This window comes from Phyllobates terribilis, unplaced genomic scaffold, assembly GCF_046119375.1.
Source record: "Phyllobates terribilis strain yellow unplaced genomic scaffold, ASM4611937v1 Scaffold_4__5_contigs__length_816908805, whole genome shotgun sequence".
In the NCBI taxonomy this organism is placed as follows: Eukaryota; Metazoa; Chordata; class Amphibia; order Anura; family Dendrobatidae; genus Phyllobates; species Phyllobates terribilis.
In genome coordinates this window covers 714098917-714117882 of record NW_027362764.1, presented here as the reverse complement: position 1 = coordinate 714117882, position 18966 = coordinate 714098917, and positions in this window count along the sequence as shown.

Genomic DNA, 18966 nt, shown 5'->3' with positions numbered 1-18966 from the left:
CGTTAGATGGCTATCGGATGATTGTTAGGCCAACAGCCATCGCTCCTGTGCTCTTTGAGAAAGCAGCGCATCTTCAGGAGGACCAAGCGATCAGCAGTCTAAAATCGCACAGGCCCGGGTAACATCTCAATGGCCTAATTTAAATATGTAATAACAAAGGATAAAAAAACCTTGAATGATGCAAACAAATGTGCCCCCCACAGTGAATTCCTCCACATGCATGGTAGGACCCTACTGTACACAGTGCCCTGTACAGTATAAGGGCCCCCCACATAGTGCTCCAGTACAGTATAAGGGCCCACATTATAAAACAAAAAACCTCTGCCCATTCCCCTGCTGCTCCGGTCTCTTCATGGTGTCTTCAAGTGCTCTGTTCATCTCAGGGCAGAGGGGGAATGATGGGAGAGGCTGCGCCAACTGATGCTCCCTCCTCCATCATTGCTTTCAGCTGTATCTGCATCTAGGATGCCAATATAATTGAAAGTGCGATGCTGGGCCGGTATACTCAGGGGACCCGCTCGCCATCGGGGGTCTAAATATACTCCCCTTGCAGGCCAGAGTTTGACACATGTGATCTAAACCAAACATGGATTACTATAATAAGGTGGTTCAGAGATTTAAGCTTTGTCCAAATGAATGTGGGAAGTCCAAACGTTGCATAATGGATGTTAAAAAGTAGTTGCATTACGTTTGTATTGGGATATGTGCACACGTGAGTAACTGCAGCAGACCTTCTTTTCTGTAGCAAAAACGCTGCATAAAATTGCATTTTTACTTGCATTTTGATGGTTTTTACGTGCAGTTTTCCCTTCATTTGAATGAAAAGCGCTTTGGGGTTGAAATCTGCAAGGAAAAATTAAGCAGCAGTTGTATGAGATTACACAAAACACATTCACTTAAGTACTGTAAAAACATGGCCGCAACACAGCGTGTGAACAAGCTCTTTAAATGTATATTCTGGCTCCACTCACGTCTACATCTGGAGGGGAGTGGGACCAGGGACAGTTTACTGCTACCTCCGGGGTTGCTTGCACGATTGTGCACCTGTTTTCTACATTTGATCTGCTGATTGTGCACGCAGGTATCTGTAGACGTGAGGTCATCTGACACTGGAGTGAGCGGAGCTGGAATACCAATTATCACAGCCGGAAATACCATTGTCATATACAGGTTTACACTTCTGAAGTGTGGTTATAGATGGTAATTTTGGGGGCTCTGGAGTGGATACAGTCCTCTATACCACTAACTCCTATGAGTTTACCTGTGCACTACTACTACCTCCTCTGTGAGCTTACCTGTGCATTACTACCTCCTCTGTGAGCTTACCTGTGCATTACTACCTCCTCTGTGAGCTTTCCTGCGCATTACTACTACCTCCTCCTCTGTGAGCTTTCCTGCGCATTACTACTACCTCCTCCTCTGTGAGCTTTCCTGTGCATTACTACTACCTCCTCCTCTGTGAGCTTTCCTGCGCATTACTACCTCCTCCTCTGTGAGCTTACCTGCGCATTACTACCTCCTCCTCTGTGAGCTCTCCTGCACATTGCTACTACCTCCTCCTCTGTGAGCTTACCTGCGCATTACTACTACCTCCTCTGTGTGAGCTTACCTGCGCATTACTACTACCTCCTCCTCTGTGAGCTCTCCTGCGCATTACTACCTCCTCCTCTGAGCTTACCTGCGCATTACTACTTCCTCTGTGAGCTCTCCTGCGCATTACTACTACCTCCTCCTCTGTGAGCTCTCCTGCGCATTACTACTACCTCCTCCTCTGTGAGCTCTCCTGCGCATTACTACTACCTCCTCCTCTGTGAGCTTTCCTGCGCATTACTACTACCTCCTCCTCTGTGTGAGCTTACCTGCGCATTACTACCTCCTCTGAGCTTTCCTGTATATTACTACTACCTCCTACTCTGAGCTTACCTGTGCATTACTACTACGTCTTCATCTGAGCTTACCTGTGCATTACTACTACCTCCTCCTCTGTGAGCTTACCTGCGCATTACTACTACCTCCTCCTCTGTGAGCTTACCTGCTCATTACTACTACCTCCTCCTCTGTGAGCTTACCTGCACATTATTACTACCTCCTCCTCTGTGAGCTCTCCTGCGCATAACTACTACCTCCTCCTCTGTGAGCTCTCCTGCGCATTACTACTACCTCCTCCTCTGTGAGCTTACCTGTGCATTACTACTACCTCCTCCTCTGTGAGCTTACCTGCGCATTACTACTACCTCCTCTGTGAGCTTACCTGTGCATTACTACCTCCTCCTCTGTGAGCTCTCCTGCGCATTACTACTTCCTCTGTGAGCTTACCTGCGCATTACTACTACCTCCTCTTCTGTGAGCTCTCCTGCGCATTACTACTACCTCCTCTTCTGTGAGCTCTCCTGCGCATTACTACTACCTCCTCCTCTGTGAGCTCTCCTGCGCATTACTACTACCTCCTCCTCTGTGAGCTCTCCTGCGCATTACTACTACCTCCTCCTCTGTGAGCTCTCCTGCGCATTACTACTACCTCCTCCTCTGTGAGCTCTCCTGCGCATTACTACTACCTCCTCCTCTGTGAGCTTTCCTGCGCATTACTACTACCTCCTCCTCTGTGAGCTTACCTGCTCATTACTACTACCTCCTCCGCTGTAAGCTTACCTGCGCATTACTACTACCTCCTCTGTGAGCTTACCTGTGCATTACTACCTCCTCCTCTGTGAGCTCTCCTGCGCATTACTACTTCCTCTGTGAGCTTACCTGCGCATTACTACTACCTCCTCTTCTGTGAGCTCTCCTGCGCATTACTACTACCTCCTCCTCTGTGAGCTCTCCTGCGCATTACTACTACCTCCTCCTCTGTGAGCTCTCCTGCGCATTACTACTACCTCCTCCTCTGTGAGCTCTCCTGTGCATTACTACTACCTCCTCTTCTGTGAGCTCTCCTGCGCATTACTACTACCTCCTCCTCTGTGTGAGCTTACCTGCGCATTACTACTACCTCCTCCTCTGAGAGCTCTCCTGCGCATTACTACTACCTCCTCCTCTGTGTGAGCTTACCTGCGCATTACTACTACCTCCTCCTCTGTGAGCTTTCCTGCGCATTACTACTACCTCCTCCTCTGTGTGAGCTTACCTGCGCATTACTACTACCTCCTCCTCTGTGAGCTCTCCTGCGCATTACTACTACCTCCTCTGTGAGCTCTCCTGCGCATTACTACTACCTCCTCCTCTGTGAGCTCTCCTGCGCATTACTACTACCTCCTCCTCCTGTGAGCTTACCTGCGCATTACTACTACCTCTGTGAGCTCTCCTGCGCATTACTACTACCTCCTCTGTGAGCTTACCTGCGCATTACTACTATCTCCTCCTCTGTGAGCTTTCCTACGCATTACTACTACCTCCTCCTGTGAGTTTACCTGCCCATTACTACTACCTCCTCCTCTGTGAGCTCTCCTGCGCATTACTACTACCTCCTCCTCTGTGAGCTCTCCTGCGCATTACTACTACCTCCTCCTCTGTGAGCTTTCCTGCGCATTACTACTACCTCCTCCTCTGTGTGAGCTTACCTGCGCATTACTACTACCTCCTCCTCTGTGAGCTCTCCTGCGCATTACTACTTCCTCTGTGAGCTTACCTGCGCATTACTACTACCTCATCCTCTGTGAGCTCTCCTGAGCATTACTACTACCTCCTCCTCTGTGAGCTCTCCTGCGCATTACTACCTCCTCTGTGAGCTTACCTGTGCATTACTACTACCTCCTCCTCTGTAAGCTTACCTGCGCATTACTACTACCTCCTCCTCTGTGAGCTTACCTGCGCATTACTACTTCCTCTGTGAGCTTTCCTGCGCATTACTACTACCTCCTCCTCTGTGAGCTCTCCTGCGCATTACTACTACCTCCTCCTCTGTGAGCTCTCCTGCGCATTACTACTACCTCCTCCTCTGTGAGCTCTCCTGCGCATTACTACTACCTCCTCCTCTGTGTGAGCTTACCTGTGCATTACTACTACCTCCTCCTCTGTGTGAGCTCTCCTGCGCATTACTACTACTACCTCCTCCTCTGTGTGAGCTCTCCTGCGCATTACTACTACCTCCTCCTCTGTGAGCTCTCCTGCGCATTACTACTACCTCCTCCTCTGTGAGATCTCCTGCTCATTACTACTACCTCCTCCTCTGTGAGATCTCCTGCGCATTACTACTACCTCCTCCTCTGTGAGCTCTCCTGCGCATTACTACTACCTCCTCCTCTGTGAGCTCTCCTGCGCATTACTACTACCTCCTCTGTGAGCTCTCCTGCGCATTACTACTACCTCCTCCTCTGTGAGCTTACCTGCGCATTACTACTACCTCTGTGAGCTCTCCTGCGCATTACTACCTCCTCTGTGAGCTTACCTGTGCATTACTACTATCTCCTCCTCTGTGAGCTTTCCTACGCATTACTACTACCTCCTCCTGTGAGTTTACCTGCCCATTACTACTACCTCCTCCTCTGTGAGCTTTCTTGAGCATTACTACTACCTCCTCCTCTGTGAGCTCTCCTGCGCATTACTACCTCCTCTGTGAGCTTACCTGTGCATTACTACTACCTCCTCCTCTGTAAGCTTACCTGCGCATTACTACTACCTCCTCCTCTGTGAGCTTACCTGCGCATTACTACTTCCTCTGTGAGCTTACCTGCGCATTACTACTACCTCCTCCTCTGTGAGCTTTCCTGCGCATTACTACTACCTCCTCCTCTGTGAGCTCTCCTGCGCATTACTACTACCTCCTCCTCTGTGAGCTCTCCTGCGCATTACTACTACCTCCTCCTCTGTGAGCTCTCCTGCGCATTACTACTACCTCCTCTTCTGTGAGCTCTCCTGCGCATTACTACTACCTCCTCCTCTGTGAGCTCTCCTGCGCATTACTACTACCTCCTCCTCTGTGTGAGCTTACCTGTGCATTACTACTACCTCCTCCTCTGTGAGCTTACCTGTGCATTACTACTACCTCCTCCTCTGTGTGAGCTCTCCTGCGCATTACTACTACCTCCTCCTCTGTGAGCTCTCCTGCGCATTACTACTACCTCCTCCTCCTCTGTGAGCTCTCCTGCGCATTACTACTACCTCCTCCTCTGTGAGCTCTCCTGCGCATTACTACTACCTCCTCTTCTGTGAGCTCTCCTGAGCATTACTACTACCTCCTCCTCTGTGAGCTCTCCTGCGCATTACTACCTCCTCTGTGAGCTTACCTGTGCATTACTACTACCTCCTCCTCTTCTGTGAGCTCTCCTGCGCATTACTACTACTACCTCCTCCTCTGTGTGAGCTCTCCTGCGCATTACTACTACCTCCTCCTCTGTGTGAGCTCTCCTGCGCATTACTACTACCTCCTCCTCTGTGAGCTTACCTGTGCATTACTACTACCTCCTCCTCTGTGTGAGCTCTCCTGCGCATTACTACTACCTCCTCCTCTGTGTGAGCTCTTCTGCGCATTACTACTACCTCCTCCTCTGTGTGAGCTCTCCTGCGCATTACTACTACCTCCTCCTCTGTGTGAGCTTACCTGTGCGCATTACTACTACCTCCTCCTCTGTGTGAGCTCTCCTGCGCATTACTACTACCTCCTCCTCTGTGTGAGCTCTCCTGCGCATTACTACTACCTCCTCCTGTGTGAGCTCTCCTGCGCATTACTACTACCTCCTCCTCTGTGTGAGCTTTCCTGCGCATTACTACTACCTCCTCCTCTGTGTGAGCTCTCCTGCGCATTACTACTACCTCCTCCTCTGTGTGAGCTTACCTGTGTGCATTACTACTACCTCCTCCTCTGTGTGAGCTTACCTGTGCGCATTACTACTACCTCCTCCTCTGTGTGAGCTTACCTGTGCGCATTACTACTACCTCCTCCTCTGTGTGAGCTCTCCTGCGCATTACTACTACCTCCTCCTCTGTGTGAGCTCTCCTGCGCATTACTACTACCTCCTCCTCTGTGTGAGCTCTCCTGCGCATTACTACTACCTCCTCCTCTGTGTGAGCTCTCCTGCGCATTACTACTACCTCCTCCTCTGTGTGAGCTCTCCTGCGCATTACTACTACCTCCTCCTCTGTGTGAGCTCTCCTGCGCATTACTACTACCTCCTCCTCTGTGAGCTTACCTGTGCATTACTACTACCTCCTCCTCTGTGTGAGCTCTCCTGCGCATTACTACTACCTCCTCCTCTGTGTGAGCTCTTCTGCGCATTACTACTACCTCCTCCTCTGTGTGAGCTCTCCTGCGCATTACTACTACCTCCTCCTCTGTGTGAGCTTACCTGTGCGCATTACTACTACCTCCTCCTCTGTGTGAGCTCTCCTGCGCATTACTACTACCTCCTCCTCTGTGTGAGCTCTCCTGCGCATTACTACTACCTCCTCCTCTGTGTGAGCTCTCCTGCGCATTACTACTACCTCCTCCTCTGTGAGCTTACCTGTGCATTACTACTACCTCCTCCTCTGTGTGAGCTCTCCTGCGCATTACTACTACCTCCTCCTCTGTGTGAGCTCTTCTGCGCATTACTACTACCTCCTCCTCTGTGTGAGCTCTCCTGCGCATTACTACTACCTCCTCCTCTGTGTGAGCTTACCTGTGCGCATTACTACTACCTCCTCCTCTGTGTGAGCTCTCCTGCGCATTACTACTACCTCCTCCTCTGTGTGAGCTCTCCTGCGCATTACTACTACCTCCTCCTCTGTGTGAGCTTACCTGCGCATTACTACTACCTCCTCCTCTGTGAGCTCTCCTGCGCATTACTACTTCCTCTGTGAGCTTACCTGCGCATTACTACTACCTCCTCCTCTGTGAGCTTACCTGCGCATTACTACTACCTCCTCTTCTGTGAGCTCTCCTGCGCATTACTACTACCTCCTCTTCTGTGAGCTCTCCTGCGCATTACTACTACCTCCTCCTCTGTGAGCTCTCCTGCGCATTACTACTACCTCCTCCTCTGTGAGCTCTCCTGCGCATTACTACTACCTCCTCCTCTGTGAGCTCTCCTGCGCATTACTACTACCTCCTCCTCTGTGAGCTCTCCTGCGCATTACTACTACCTCCTCCTCTGTGAGCTTACCTGCGCATTACTACTACCTCCTCCTCTGTGAGATCTCCTGCGCATTACTACTACCTCCTCCTCTGTGAGCTCTCCTGCGCATTACTACTACCTCCTCCTCTGTGAGCTTACCTGCGCATTACTACTACCTCCTCCTCTGTGAGCTCTCCTGCGCATTACTACTACCTCCTCCTCTGTGAGCTTACCTGCGCATTACTACTACCTCCTCCTCTGTGAGCTCTCCTGCGCATTACTACTACCTCCTCCTCTGTGAGCTCTCCTGCGCATTACTACTACCTCCTCCTCTGTGAGCTCTCCTGCGCATTACTACTACCTCCTCCTCTGTGAGCTCTCCTGCGCATTACTACTACCTCCTCCTCTGTGTGAGCTTACCTGTGCGCTACCAACACCCTTCCTGAAAAGGTAAAGTTGACTGATGTCGTGAAACTCTTCCATCTCTGCTCGATATCACTTCATATTCTTCAAGCATAGACCTGTCATACAAATGTATGACCTTGGGGAGGATTTTAACCTCTAAACTTCAGGTTAGCTTGGACTTACAAGCAGATGTCATAGATATTAGAGATAAGCTTGTGGATAATCGCTGCGAGAGAACAGGAAGGCAGCGAACCGTGTAGATCCAGTCTCTAGCATGTTGAGGTTATATAGAAACTCACGAAAGCTAAACCATAAGGAATGTCTAACCTCTGCATAGGGGGAGAGAGCCGAGTGATCTTATATCTGCTGGTAGATACATGCTGCTTTCTGTGTTAGTGTCTCAGATACTTGTCGACCTCCTTCACACGTCTGTAATTAAACGTGCATGAAAAATGGTACTAGTGTCATCAGGGTTTACCATCTGTGTCTGTTTTTACTGTGAGTGCCATCCTGTCTTCAGACACTGGTCACTAAGAAGCAGCAGCTTTATCTGTGCCCTGCTTCTTTCACCCTCCATTTCCTTACCCCTCCCTTATCCATAGACTTCTATAAGCAGCAGGTGTAGTCTGATCTTTCAATAAAGACAGATTTGAGCGGTTTCTGAGCGTGACTGATCGGTGCATGGGGCAAAAAAGAAATTACAAATTAAAAAAAAGAAACACAAAGACCCCCAATTCATTAAAGGGAACTTCTCATGTCAAAAAATCCTATTAACCTGCAGATGACAGGGCTTCTTGATGAAATTGGGCCACAGTTTATTATTTTCACTTGCAATCAGTGGCGTTTATGGAAATCAAGGGGCCCCATAGCAGAAGTTCTAATTTCTCCGCTCCCTCGCCGTCTTCTAAAGAAAAAAAAAAAAAAACATTTCAGCGGGGTCACAGAAGAGCAGATCTCATAACTTTGCTGCCTTTACAGAGTAATTTTCTTCCTGAGGCCCTAGATTCCCCTTTCATTGTATTCATAAAGTGTGATGTCAACAAAAATGCCCCACAAACCATCAGATACCTCCACAGTACCCTCCTCACGCACAGTATCATGACCCTACTTTACCCAACCCATCAACTCCACTGGAAAAGTTTGGTGACCCCAGCACCGTATGATCCTTCAACTGTGACCCCCACACAAACCTTCACACTGTATAATTGATTGCATACAGTATAAGCTCCCACATAGCCCTCCAAATATTATAATAGACCCCATATAGCCCTCCATATAGTATAATGCACCCCAATAGTCCTCCATATAGTACAATGCACTCCCTAGTCTCCATATAGTACAATGCACTCCCCATAGTCCTCCAAATAGTATAATGCACTCCCCATAGTCCTCCAAATAGTGTAATGCACTCCCCATAGTCCTCCATATAGTGTAATGCACTCACCGTAGTCCTCCATATAGTGTAATGCACTCACCGTAGTCTTCCATATAGTGTAATGCACTCACCCTAGTCCTCCATATAGTGTAATGCACTCACCGTAGTCCTCCATATAGTGTAATGCACTCACCCTAGTCCTCCATATAATGTAATACACTCACCCTAGTCCTCCATATAATGTAATGCACTCACCCTAGTCCTCCATATAATGTAATGCACTCACCATAGTCCTCCATATAGAGTAATGCACTCACCATAGTCCTCCATATAGTATAATGCACCCCCATAGTTTTCCATATAGCATACTGCACTCCCCATAGTCCTCCATATAGTATAATGCACCCCAATAGTCCTCCATATAGTACAATGCACTCCCTAGTCTCCATATAGTATAATGCACTCCCCATAGTCCTCCAAATAGTGTAATGCACTCCCCATAGTCCTCCATATAGTGTAATGCACTCACCGTAGTCCTCCATATAGTGTAATGCACTCACCGTAGTCCTCCATATAGTGTAATGCACTCACCGTAGTCCTCCATATAGTGTAATGCACTCACCGTAGTCCTCCATATAGTGTAATGCACTCACCGTAGTCCTCCATATAGTGTAATGCACTCACCCTAGTCCTCCATATAGTGTAATGCACTCACCGTAGTCCTCCATATAGTGTAATGCACTCACCCTAGTCCTCCATATAATGTAATACACTCACCCTAGTCCTCCATATAATGTAATGCACTCACCCTAGTCCTCCATATAGAGTAATGCACTCACCATAGTCCTCCATATAGTATAATGCACCCCTATAGTTTTCCATATAGCATACTGCACTCCCCATAGTCCTCTATATAGTATAATGCACCCGTCATAGTCATCCATATAGTATTGTGCCAAGGAAAAATGGAGTGCTCCCTCTTTCATCATTGCTTTCAACTATCCCGGATGCCATTACAGTTGAACTTGCAATGACAGGTGAGGTGCCCAGCACTGGCACCGGTCCTCACGGGCCCCACAGCGGCCACGTGGCTTGCCGCCCTTGGTGGTACGCCACCAGACCCCACCATATGCATGTCCTATTGTGGAACATGGCACAGCTACAGAACCACACTAGGTGCACACATATCTTGTTTCATCCTTCCAGGTCTGTCCACACGTAACAGGAATAATACTCTCTAGTGCATGCAGATTTTAGTGTGGATTTCATCCTACGCGTTGCAAAAGATGAAATCCACTGTGAAAATCCGGACTTGGATTTTGCATGCTGTTCAAATCAAACAAGCACTTCACTAAGAACAGTTTCACATTCCCGACAATCACAGTCCCAGTATGGAAAGTGGACCTGCCACCGCTCTACTGATCCGAAATTAACAGCCTCCTATGTGTCTTGGGTCAGGAGACTCTTGGTCGGACCAGTCATCACATACTTGGACTATGAATGTCGGATGTAGGAAACCGGCCTAAAACATAACTTCAGGCACTACAAACCATGGCAGTTTCAAAATGACTTGCAGATAAAATTTCTCAATATTAACTTCGCTGTGCACCAACATTTCAGCTACAAAGGATAACACAAACAGTCCACAACTACAACCTCAAAAAAAAGTTAGGACACTGTGTAAAGTGTAAAAAAGAAAAGAATGCAATGATTTGGAAATTTCCTGTAGCCATATTATATTGACAACAGAACATAGAACACAGACTGGAAAAGTAAGTGGTACCAATGAAATTCAGCTAGAGGGTCAATTTTTAACTACATCACATGACTGTATAAAAAGAGCATGTTATGATCAACTTTCCTCTTTGCAGTTCAAATCACATCTCATCACCTGTGAACATGACCCAATCCCGTCCCACCTCATTCCAACCCTTACCCACCTCTTCAACCTGTCACTAACAACTGGTGTCTTCTAGTGTTGAGCGAGTATGTTCTGTCCGAGTATGCTCGGGCCGAGCTCCGAGTATTTATAGCTTCTCGGTGATATGGTTGAATCGCTCCCGTGTGCATGATTTGCAGCTGTTTGACAGCTTTATTACATGTGAGGAATGTGTAAGAAATAGACATTCCTCACATGTACTAAAGCTGTCAAACAGTTGCAAATCATGCACACGGGAGCGATTCAGGGTATGTGCACACGATGCAGAAATGAAGCAGAAAATTTCTGCATCATTTCTGCATCTCCCTGGCAGAAAAAACGCATGCAGATTGTACATGCAGATTGTGCATGCGTTTTTCCTGCGGAATACATGCGGATTCACATGCGTTTCCGTATGTGGATTGACAAGCGCTTTCCAGTCGATTTTAGCATCACTTGGAAAGTGCTTGACAACTAGGTCACACTATATAAATCCATGCAAACGGCATGGATTTATATAGTGTGACCCGAGAGAGTGTATATACTTACCTCCGATGGCCCGCGCTGTCCTGCTCAATCCGTTCTCCCGGCTGCCGGCAACTTTGAATTGAAAGATCTGCCGACGTCAGCGTCGCGTGACCCGTCACATGACTCTGACGTCAGCGCAGGTCCTTCAACTCACTGCAAAGTGCCGGGAGCCAAGCAGGAGCGCTGCGCGGGCCGACAGAAGGTAAGTATACATTTATTTTTTATTTTATTCTTGTTTTACAGCTTTTTTAATGGTACCTGGGTGTGGAGGAGACTCTCCTCTCCTCCACACCCGGGTACCATCCGCACATTAGAACGCGCCAATAGCGCAAGTACAAATGCAGTCTTGCAGAATTGGGGGGTTCTAATGCAAGTCAATGGCGGCGAAAACGCCGCGTTTACGCAAAATTAATTGACATGCTGCGGATTTTTGAGCGCAGCGTTTACGCTGCGGAAAAATCTGCATCATGGGCACAGCACATGCGGATTTCAATTGGGGAACATTGCTGCCCTTCTACCATGCGTTTTTAATACGTTTCCGCTGCGTTTACGCAACTGCAAAAACGCTGCGGAAACGCATTAAATACGCATCGTGTGAACTCTGCCTTAAACATAACACCGAGCAGCTGTAAATACTCGGAGCTCGGCCCGAGCATACTCGCCGAAAGGGTTAATAGAACATACTCGCTCAACACTAGTGTCTTCCTTACATTCTTCAAACATGCCTCGATCACACCCATCCTCAAAAAGCCATCCCTTGACCCATCCTCTGTGTCTAGCTATCGCCCCATATCACTTCTCCCTTATGTCTTAAAAATACTGGAACAACACGTCTATCTTGAACTATCCTCCAACCTCTCCTCCTGCTCCCTCTTTGACAGCTTATAATCTGGCTTCCGACCTCATCATTCCACTGAAACTGCCCTGACTAAAGTCACTAACGACCTACTAACCCTCAAATCCGAGCGACACTACTCTGTCGTCCTCCTCCTGGACCTGGCATCTGTCTTCGACGCAGTGGACCATTTCCTCTTACTACAGACTCTCTCATCTCTCGGCATCACAGACTTGGCCCTATCCTGGATCTCCTCATACCTAACTGACCGGACATTCAGTGTCTCCCACTCACACACCACCTCCTCATCTTGCCCCCTATCTGTCGGTGTCCCCCAAGGTTCAGTTCTAGGACCCCTGCTCTTCTCCATCTACACCTTCGGCCTGGGACAGCTCATAGAGTCTCACGGCTTTCAGTATCACCTCTCTGCTGATGACACACAGATCTACCTCTCTGGACCTGATATCACCTCCTTACTAAGCAGAATCCCACAATGTCTGTCTGCTATTTCATCCTTCTTCTCTGCTAAATTTCTAAAACTTAACATGGATAAAACTGAATTCATCATCTTTCCATCATCTCACTCAACCCCCCCGTCTGACCTATCTATCAAAGTCAATGGCTGCCCACTCTCCCCAGTCACACAAGCTCGCTGCCTCGGGGTAACCCTGGACTCTGATCTCTCCTTCAAACCTCATTTCCAATTCCTGCCAACTCCAACTCAAAAATATTTCCCGGATCTGCACTTTCCTCAACCACTGAATCTGCAAAAACACTAGTGCATGCCCTCATCATCTCCCGCCTCGACTACTGCAATCTCCTGCTCTGAGGCCTCCCTTCTAACACTCTCGCACCTCTCCAATCTATCCTAAACTCTGCTGCCCTACTAACCCACCTGTCCCCCCACTATTCCCCGGCCTCTCCTCTCTGTCAATCCCTTCACTGGCTCCCCATTGCACTGAGACTAAAATTCAAAACAATACCTTTGACATACAAAGCCATCCCCAAACTGTCTTCTCCATGCATCTGTGACCTAGTCTCCCGGTACATACCTGCACGCAACATCCGGTCCTCACAAGATCTCCTTCTCTACTCCCCTCTTATCTCCTTTTCCCACAATCGCATAGAAGATTTTTCCCGTGCATCCCCCCTACTCTGGAACTCTTTACCCCATCATATCAGACTCTCGCCTACCGTTGAAACCTTGAAAAGAAACCTGAAGACCCACCTCTTCCGACAAGCCTACAAACTGCAGTAACCCTCGTTCCACCATACCACTGCACGACCAACTCTGCCCTCACCTACTGTATCCTCACCCATACTTGTGGACTGTGAGCCCTTGAGGGTTGGGTCCTCTCTACTCCTGTACCAGTCGCTGACTCGTTTTTGTTCAAATTCTTGTACTTGTTTGCTATGTAAACCCCTTTTCACATGTAAAGCACCATGGAATTAATGGCGCTATAATAATAAATAATAATAATAATAATGTTAGAAAGGCAGAGTCTCTCAGAAGAAAAGATGGTCATCAATTTGTGAACAACTATGTCTAAAAATTATAAAAAAAAAATTAGAAAAATGTTCCTCAATGCAAAATTGAAAAGGCTTTGAATAACACACCATCTAGAGTACCTAATACCATCAATGGATTCAGAGATTCTGGAGAAATCTAAGTCCACAAGGGACAAGGTTGACGGTCAGTATTGAATGCGCTTGATCTATAGGCCCCCAGGTGGCGCTTCATTAAAAACAGGCATGATTTGGTCGTGCAAATCACTGCATTGGCTCAGAAATCATTGTCTGTGAATACAGTTCTCCGAGCAATCCACGAATGCAAGTTAACCACTTCGCACCAGAGCCTGTTTTTGCCTTCGTGACCGGGCCAGTTTTTTCAATTCTGACCACTGTCACTTTATGAAGTAATTACTCTGGAACGCTTCAACGGATCCCCCTGATTCTGAGACTGTTTTTTCATGAAATATTGTACTTCATGACAGTGGTAAAATTTCTTCGATATCACTTGCGGTTATTTGTGAAAAAATCGGAAATTTGGCGAAAATTTTGAAAATTTTGCAATTTTCAAACTTTGAATTTTCATGCCCTTAAATCAGAGAGATATGTCTCACAAAAGAGTTAATAAATAACATTTCCTACATGTCTACTTTACATCAGCACAATTTTGGAACCAAAATTTTTTTTTGTTAGGGAGCTATAAGGGTTAAAAGTTGACTAGTGATTTCTCATTTTTCCAACAAAATTTACAAAAACATTTTTTTAGGGACCACATCATATTTGAAGTCACTTTGAGGGGTCTTTATGACAGAAAATACCCAAAAGTGACACCATTCTAAAAACTGCACCCCTCAAGGTGCTCAAAACCACATTTAAGAACTTTATTAACCCTTCAGGTGCTTCACAGGAATTTTTGGAATGTGGAAGAAAAAAATGAACATTTAACTTTTTTCACAAAAATGTTACTTTAGACCCAATTTTTTTTATTTTCACAGGGGTAACAGGAAAAAATGGACCCCAAAATTTTTTGTGCAATTTCTCTTGAGCGCGCTGATACCACATATGTGAGGGAAAACCAATGTTTGGGCGCACTGCAGGGTTCGGAAGGGAAGGAGCGCCATTAGACTTTTTGAATGTAAAATTTGTTTGAATAATTAGCAGACGCCATGTTGCGTTTGGAGAGCCCCTGATGTTCCTAAACAGTGGAAACCCCCCACAAGTGACACCATTTTGGAAACTAGACCCCTTAGGGAACTTATCTAGATGTGTGGTGAGCACCTTGAACCCCAAGGTGCTTCACAGAAGTTTATAATATTTAGCTGTAAAAATAAAATTTTCACATTTTTCCCCACAAAAACATTTTTCATCCCTTAATTTTGCATTATCATAAGGGTAATAGGATAAATTGCACCATGAAATTTGTTGTGCAATTTCTCCTGAACACGCTGATACCCCATATGTGGAGGCAAACCACTGTTTGGGCGCACGGCAGGGTTTGAAAGGGAAGGAGCGCCATTTTACTTTTTGAATGTAAAATTTGCTTGAATAATTAGCGGACGCCATGTTGCATTTGGGGAGCCACTGATGTGCCTAAACAGTGGAAACCCCCCACAAGTGAAACCATTTTGGAAACTAGACCCCTTAGAGAACTTATCTAGATGTGTGGTGAGCACCTTGAACCCCAAGGTGCTTCACAGAAGTTTATAATATTGAGCTGTAAAAATAAAATTTTCACATTTTTCCCACAAAAACGTTTTTCATCCCTAAATTTTGCATTATCATAAGGGTAATATGATAAATTGCACCATGCAATTTGTTGTGCAATTTCTCCTGAACACGCCGATACCCCATATGTGGAGGCAAACCACTGTTTGGGCGCACGGCAGGGTTTGAAAGGGAAGGAGCGCCATTTGACTTTTTGAATGTAAAATTTGTTTGAATAATTAGAGGACGCCATGTCGCATTTGGGGAGCCCCTAATGTGCCTAAACAGTGGAAACCCCCCACAAGTGCCACCATTTTGTAAACTAGACCCCTTAGGGAACTTATCTAGATGGGTGCTGAGCACCTTGCACCCCCAACTGCTTCACAGAAGTTTATAATATTGAGCCATAAAAAAAAAAATTTCACATTTTTCCCACAAAAATTTTTTTTCATTCCCTAATTTTGCATTATCATAAGGGTAATAGGATAAATTGCACCATAAAATTTGTTGTGCAATTTCTCCTGAGTACGCCGATACCCCATATGTGGGGGAAAACCACTGCTTTGGTGCACGGCAGGGTTCGGAAGAGAAAGGAGCGCTATGTTTGCTGGGATAGGTTGCAGACACCATGTCACATTTGAAGAGTCGCTGACATGCCGAAACAGCAGAAACCCCCACAAGTGACCCCATTTTGTAAACTACTCCTCTCAAGGAATTCATCTAGGGAAGTATTGAGTATTTTTTATTTTTTTAATTTATACCATTGGGCAGTGAAGAAAACATAATTATATTTTTACCACAAAAAAATGTTTTACCCTCAGATTTTACATTTTCACACAGGGCAATGGGTAAAAATGGTGCCAAAATGTGTCACACAATTTCTTCTAAAAGTGGCAATACCCCATATGTGGCTGTATCGTAGCGCTATTTGACAATTGGACGGACGACGGAGCGCTATTTGACAATTGGAGAAAAAATTATTGTAGAATAGGCATTTGGATTTGGGAGCACAAAATTTTCTGAATTTCTTTTGGGGGGCAAGGGCCATTTCGCTTTTCCAGAGCCTTTCTGCTACCAGTAACTTGGAAGTCCCTTATATTTTTAACAGATGACGGACCTGAGTGGGGACTAGCTTTTTTTGAGGATTGAGTTGAAGCTTTTATTGGGAACATTTTACGTAACATTTATCCGGCGCTCTAGGCTGAGCACTTACATCGGGGTTTCCATCTAAATTTCCAAGTGATGTAATTCAGATGAAGCCCCTGCCGGATCCATTCACTGTAATGAGGCAGCAGAGTTACTCTGGACTCCGTCTGGCCTCTGTTTAGCGGTGTCCTTTTTTTCTGAAGTGCACAAAACTGTGGCCAACCGCACTTTTATGCACGCCTAAAACAAATGACACCGTGGGATCCCAGGCCAGACGGCATCCACAGTGGTCTATATCTGCCTCATTACAGGGAATCTTCCGTCATGGGTTCCGGCTGAATCACATATTTCAGAGATTTACACGGAAACTCTGGTGTAAGTGCTCAGCGCAGAGCACAGGATAAATGTGAGCAGAGCCTTACTGCGATCTTTGGGAGACATAATAAACAAATCAGTAGCAGGTGAAGAATTGGTTTTATTTATTTTTTACGCCATTCCTCGTGCGGTATAACTGATAAGATTACTTTATTCTTCGGGTCGGTGCGATTACAGAGATACTAGATTTATATCGGGTTTTTATGACTGACAGCTGTCACACACTAAGAGACGTTTTTTTTTGCAAAATCTAGTTTTTGCATCGCCATATTTTGAGAGCTATAATTTTTCCATATTTCGGCCAACAGAGTCATGTGACGGCTTGTTTTTTGTGGGACGAGTTGACATTTTTATTGGTACCATTTTTGGGTCGCTTTCTATTCCGTTTTTTGGGAGGTAGAATTAACAAAAACCAACAATTCAGGAATTGTTTTTTGAGGTTTTTTTTTTTATGCTATTCTGCATGTGGTAAAAGTGATCAGGCAGCGTTATTCTTTGGGTCAGTACGTTTACAGCGATACTACACTTACTGTATATTTTTTTATGTTTTGGCGCTTTTACACAATAAAACTATTTTATAGAAAAAATATTTTTTTTGCATTGCTTTATTCTGAGCGCTATAACTTTTTTATTTTTCGGCTGATGGATCTGTATGGCGGCTTTTTTTTTGTGGAACAAGATGACGTTTTCAGCGGTACCATTTTTATTTCCATTTTGCTTTTTGATCGCATTTTTTCCACTTTTTGTTTGGCGATATGATGAAAAAGCATATTTTTTTGCTCCGTTTTTTATTTATTTTTATTACAGTGTTCACAGAAGGAGTTAATTAGTGTGACAGTTTTATAGATCGGGTTGTCTCGGACGCGGCGATACCAAATATGTGTTCTTTTTTTGATTTTGCATAAATATACGGATTTACTGGTTTAATATTTTATTTATTTATTTTTATTTATTTTGTGTTGTTTTTTTTTAACAGTTTAAAAACATTTTTTTTACTTTTTTTTTACATTTTTACTTAGTCCCTGTATGGGACATTAATTTTTATTTTTCTGATCACTGATCTCATGTAATGTAATAGACATGTATTACATTACATGAGATCTTTGCTGACTGTTTCACAGTCAGTGTGTCCTGCCAGGCTTCAGCTGCAGGCTGAGCCAGGCAGGACACCATATATGGCAGATCTGGAGGCGGTCATGTGACCTCCAGCTGCCATAGCAACGCCAGGTCCTGGAAGGTATAAGGGGGCCGTCAGAGAGGTAAGTGGATGACCCCCTCTCCTCCTGCTGTCTTCTATATGCCGCGATCACTATAGATCGCGGCATATAGAAGACAGCAAAGGGTTAACATCACTGGGACCTGATCTAATCAGGTCCCGATGATGTTCCCTGTCAGAGCTAATGCTCTGCACCGGAATCGCAGCACTTGCAGGACCCTGGGGGTCCTGAGCGCTGCGAGACCACCCACCGTTTTTAAACGCCGGCGCTGCACAGAGCGCAGCAAGCGCCGACGTTTATCTACAGTGGGCCGTCGCGAAGCGGTTAAAGCTCTATCATGCAAAGAAAAAGCCAAATATCAGCACAATCCAGAAAGGCTTCTCTGGGCCAAAACTTATATGAAATGAGGAAAAATGGAAAACAGTTCTGTGGTTGGTGGAATCAAAATGTGAAATTCTTAATGGAAATTTCGGACGCCGTGTCACCATTGTCCTCGGTGCAGCTACAGCACCTCACTCCAGACCCTCCAGCCATTAATAATAATTATTTTATTTCTATAAAGACGACATTATGCATAACTTTACAATTCAGAGGGGACATGTACAAACAAAATAAGACATTGCAGAGTGTTATGGAGGGTTATGGATTAGATAAATAAAAATTTGATATCATTGGACCCCTAGCAGCATCTCCTCTCTATACACTGTGTTTCGTTGCTAGCATAGAGGTGCTAAAAACTTCAGCAAGAGATAATTGCCCCTAAGGTAGACTAGCCATCTCTGGTCCATACCAGGGACATCACATGGCAGTGTTAATGCAATATTTCCATGACATACCTATAATACCAAATTTTTCGGATTATAAAACGAAAGTGGTGGTGTGTTTTATAATCCAAATGTAGCTTACCAGTGAGAGGGTGGCTGAGG